The sequence below is a fragment of the Haliaeetus leucocephalus genome, unplaced genomic scaffold, assembly GCF_000737465.1.
Source record: "Haliaeetus leucocephalus isolate CR32 unplaced genomic scaffold, Haliaeetus_leucocephalus-4.0 Scaffold240, whole genome shotgun sequence".
Lineage (NCBI taxonomy): Eukaryota > Metazoa > Chordata > Aves > Accipitriformes > Accipitridae > Haliaeetus > Haliaeetus leucocephalus.
In genome coordinates this window covers 8,008,288-8,013,543 of record NW_010972676.1, presented here as the reverse complement: position 1 = coordinate 8,013,543, position 5,256 = coordinate 8,008,288, and the positions used below count along the sequence as shown (strand labels likewise).

Here is a 5,256-nt window from a genome sequence, read left to right as displayed (position 1 = left end):
GAGGGCACCAACCGCGCCGGCGGCGGCGCGCGCCCCCTCCCCGCCTCAGCACTCACGTTCTCCGGCGCGCGCAGCGGCGGCGGCAGCAGCACCAGCCCGGGCCCTCCCGCTGCGCCACGTGACCCGGCCACCACTCAGCGGCGAGGGAGGCGGTTTCCAGCCCTGTCCTCCGTGCTGTCCGCGGCCGCGCATGCGCCGGCAGGCGTCCGGCCCGCCGCGGGCATCGTCCATCGGAGGGGCGGGCTGTGGGGGAGGGTCGGTTGTACCTGCGGCAGGGCTGCGAGGGTGCTGCTGGCGGGGGACGTTACAATTGACGCAGAGTAGCCGGGCCCGGGGAGTAGCGCGGCGCAGGGGCGGCAGGCCGACGCCAGGCCCGTTGCCGCTCGCGTAGCGCCCGGTTTCCGCCCTGTAGCTCAGAAGGGTTCCGCCCAGCAGCTGAGGCAATTACTGAGGAGTGGGCGAGGGCCTCCTATTAGCTTTATCTGCACTGCAGGCGGGAGGGGGTGGTGTTCAGGCGGATACAAATCGGCGAAGATAAGGGGGTGTTTAAGAGCGGGCGAGGAGCACGCCGGCTTTTAAGCAGAGCCCCTCAGCGAGTACGTTCTGGTGAAATATCGGCTCCAGGTGATAAAAGGTGCCTGACTTCTCGGTTGGAAGGCTTTGAATTGTGTTTATTCTAATAACGCCTGCGAAAATATCGGTTACTGGTACTACTTACCATTAAAATGCATAATTAGGTTCCCTTTGAAAATGTCTTGCTGCACATGCAAAACAGTAACTAGCTCTGTAATAGTTCAACGGTTTGTTTTTTTTTTTTCAAGCATTAAAGGCAATTGGATGAACGTGTTAGTTTCACTTGCATAGAGTACTATGGTGTTAAGTATTACTCCCCAAATTTGATACAGATACCTAGACTTCAAGCTTTGTTAATAATATTCAGTAGGGAATACATTGAGCAAATTATAAATGCCTAAAATAATAGGTTATCATGGAAATGTTGGCAAGCTGATGGTGCAAATATGTGACTAGAAATGAATCATACAAAATTCATAGCCAAAGCTACATGTAAACGGCCCTATTTTGCTGTCATTTATGTGGCACTTAGGTTCCATAGAACATTTTGGCAACTCATACAAGTATGTCATAGAATTTATAAGAAAATTGTATTCTGCCCTTCCAAAAACAGCACACAGCTCAGCAGACTGGCAGGCACGAAAGGGGCTGAATTCCTAGAAATAGGGTGGAGATCAAGTTAAAGAAGCAGGCTTTGCCAAAACAAGCAACTTCAGCATAGTCTTCTCTTCCAAGAATGAACAGAAGCCAAAAGAGGAGGGCAGATTCAGTGTGTGCCACCATTTAGACACGTTATCTTAAGCTCCCTAGTTTTGGCACATTTAGATCTGTTACCTCAATTAATGCTAATCATAATAATTCGTAGAAATCACAGGATGTGGGAGTTATAAATGCCTAGACTGATAGATTTTCAATCATACACCAGGTTTTCTATAATTGGCACCATTTTCTGTAATAGCATACTCCATTTTCATGCAATCACAATTCCAGTCTGTAATTCTTAAAGATGCAGTATTTATTGCCTGAGTACAGGTCCAGATCTTACTACTGGATGTACAAGTCCTGAGGTTGTGGTTCTTTTCTGGGACCTAGAAGATCTGGATTTCATTCTTAGTTCACTTCCTGGGTCAACCTGAGCAATCATTTATTAATATTCTGTCTTTTCAGGTCCTTATGGATACGGCACGGATAATCAAAGTCACAGGAACAATGAGAGGCTATGTAAATGAATGATGTGTTCAGATGCTATAATTAATGGGCCACATATGTAGATAGATTAAAAAAAAAAACATTTTTCTTGTACTTTTTAGCCAAGTGTAGGATTTGATACCCATTAAGTTCTTAAAATTTGTTTTCTTCTTGTTCTATACAAATTTTGCTAAAAAAAATGCAGATCTGGAATATTTTATACTTGCATAAATAGCTAGTTCTACTGGGTTTGCAGGTCAACTGACTGCACTGGTTAGAAAAAAAACCAAAACACCTGCTGCTCTCTTTCTTTAATCTCAGGCCACGATTTACCTCATGGATGTCTTTTACCTTTTTGTCTGAATGTTCATTTTTCTTATCAATAAACTTGAATAAAATGAGAAATACTGTTTGCAAACTACAACTTTTTTTTTATGGAAAAATTCAAAAGTTGATGAATTTTATTTCTTTAGCCTTGCTCATACATCTGTGCAATTACCCAGCTTTCCTCAACATGAAACATGTTCTTGAGTAAGAATAGCAATTCAGTTTGGCGGAAGGGCTGGCACATAAAAGGTTAGTTGAGTTCATGTAAGACAATATCCCTTTCCATTTCAGTGACTATTAACAGTATAGGTTCTGTTTCCTAGTAATGGCTGGCCTGATTAGAAAGAGAATTCAATACTTGGAAAGAAAATAAGGAAGAAATAAACAAAAACATCATTTTTATAACCCATGTACACTTAGCACAGGAGTGACGCATACGGTTAGCGCTGCTTACGCCTTATTGCTAACTATATAATCCATGTAAATATTTATAATACAGCTATTATCAGTGTAAACATACAGCTTAGTCATGTGTTGACCCATAATGAAAAAGTGACATTGAGATCTTTCCTTTGCTTAATAGCACAAGGTTTAAACATGTTTTTGAAGCAGTAGAGCAGGTCTCAGAATACTCATTTTTTCTGAGATTTATACCAAGGCTTTCCAACATGAAATAATTGGGAAGAAACAGCCTGCTATGGAATGCATGGATGCAAATTAAATCCATATCTGAAGGATATGTTTTTAATTAATGCTGGGAATCTGATAGCAGCATATTTGAAACACTGTGTATGTTAATCTTGAAGGAACTAGTTAGGACTAGTCCACAAATGTAAGAAGAATGTCAAAGCATAGTTATGGTAAAGGAACTGTGACTTTTCTAGGCTGTCAGTACATGACAGTGTTTACAAATAGTAGAAGAAGAGAGAAGCAGTAACTCAGAATTTGATACATGGAATATTATGAGTCTGTCAGAAAATTAACAAAATACAGATGCTTAAAGGATCGGTTTAAACATGTTACTAGTTTATATACAGCTATTGTACCACTGCTACCATTCTGGTTCTGAAAACAACGCTTTGGAAACTGTGGAGGCAAGCCCTTCTGAGAGGTACATACAGAAATACCATCTGATAGCAAATGTTTTGTATGAATTCAGGGCTTGCTCTTTCAGAGTCTTTGATCTGACATTAACTTTGTCATTGCTATGTAGCCCACCCATACTAACTTTTCCTTAGCTGGTGATGTACTTTCTCCAGTTCAGCTGCCATTACCACCCACACTATAGCTTTATAATACAATATGGACAAATGGAGTGAAAAATGTAGATGCTTTCTCTCCAGCTTATAGAGATAAAAAGGAATATATCCTGGAGGTTCTTGATCTGTTCATATAGTCTGCCGGAAGGAATAGAAGAAACATCTGGTGGAAAATAAAAGAGTGTATTGGTCTGAACGTGGGCCAGAAGAAACGGACTAACATCAAAAAGGTTTCACAACACTTACAGCCAAAGGGGCCTTTGATCATCTAGTCACCTCCTGCTTATCCAGATACTTCCACATTGCATTGAGAGACTTCAGTTAAACCAAAGCATTTTCATCCTCAAAAGCCTAAGCTGTTGTATGTGACCAGAAGAGAAGAGAGTAGGCCAAAAGGCAGTATTAAGGAAATTAATGTGTGAAATATGCCAGGAAGATGGTACCAGGCAATCCCTCTACGCAACTAAAGAGCTTTCTGAAAAAAGGTATCAAAGAGAATATAATTTGAGATCACTGGTACAAAAAACCTATAATGTAAAAAGTTATTGGTTATGGAATAACCAGAGTAACCTGCTGTCGTCTAAAATTGATTTTAAAATACATATATGCAAGCATTTATCTTAATTTTGCTTGGCCATAGGAATGTTAAATAGTCATTACTAAAACAGTCTGAAAGTTGTTAACCATAATAATACTATAGGCAGAAAATATTCTGTTGAATACAGTTCTTTTTTCAGTGGCAACATAATTTACATCTCATCATTCACAGTTTATACAAATCATGAAGTTAAAGTACATTCTGCTGCTGGCAGGGAATTTTTTTAATACTGTAGCTGTGAAAATTTTGTGATTATTTCCCATTTCTATAAAGCATTCACATAATGTTTTCCTTTATGGAAAGATGGGGTTTGATCCAATTTTTAATGAAATTTTAACTGCTTTATAACATGGATGTATCAGTAATCTGGTGACATCTTTGTGTGCTCCATTGGCCTGCAGGATGCCAGGACAGTGGAAGCGATGTGCTCCCCCAGGAAGATGAAACGTTGATTTGTAGTACTCCCAGGTTCCCAGCTCTCAAAGTTGGGCTAATCCAGAGGCAATACTGGAGGGCTTTATCTGGCACTCCTTGTAAAGAAGGATTTGTCAAAGATAGTAAAGGAATTTCTCCAGAAATTACATTAAGCCCCCTTTTGGAAGTCTTTTCTTGCTCTGTATTTTCTCATGGATATATAAGTAGAATTCAGGTTCTGCATGTTTTTGTCTTTTTACGCTAACCTTGGTTCTACAACGTATATGCTCACCAACCTGACTCATGTCCCCTGCAGAGAGGTTGAGAGGCAGAGGTAGGAGTGGGGAAGCATTTGGAAGATGGGCTGACACCAGTGAAAGACTGTTCCTAAAATTTTACTTCACGAGTCAATCTTTTTACTTCTGTGTTCGTGCAATGAGAGAAGCTGTATTTCCCTTGGAAGTTGGAGCCCCAGAAGTAGTGAGGAGGCATAGTATGTCGTAGTACTCATAATATTCATAATATTGAAATGGGAGTTGATTATTTGTTTTTGGTTACATAAACCAAACTGGTTTTAACTTAATGGGCTTTCTAAAGTTGTCTTTAACATATTAAGTTTTATTTAACAAAACTAAGCCTAACAAAGGCATCTGTCATGGTCTCAGAGCACACTGATAGGCCTTAATTGCCCTGACCAGCCTCATTTGGGTCCCCCTACCTGCACCCCCTGCCTGGGGGCTCAGGAGCTCCATTTAAGGTCAGCCCAAGGCTTCAGGCTCTTCTTTAGGGGGGCTGTAGCAGTGGTGGTCTCCATCTCCACCACGGCCCTGCCCTGGCTATGGGCCCTGCTGAGCCAGGCCTGGGCTGATGGCTCAATCCAGCCATCCTGGTGCTGTG

The 5,256-nt window shown here is 41.4% G+C and overlaps 1 protein-coding gene across 1 annotated transcript in view; it reads right to left on the bottom strand.

Annotated features, from left to right (window-relative positions):
* RHBDD1 (rhomboid domain containing 1) overlaps positions 1 to 91 on the bottom strand; it is a 54,959-nt gene extending 54,868 nt beyond the window's left edge. Inside the window, exon 1 of the mRNA XM_010568292.1 lies at positions 57 to 91. The gene's annotated coding sequence lies outside the window, so the exon portion shown is untranslated. The remainder of the gene's footprint in view (positions 1 to 56) is intronic.
* Between the last annotated feature and the right edge of the window lie 5,165 nt (positions 92 to 5,256).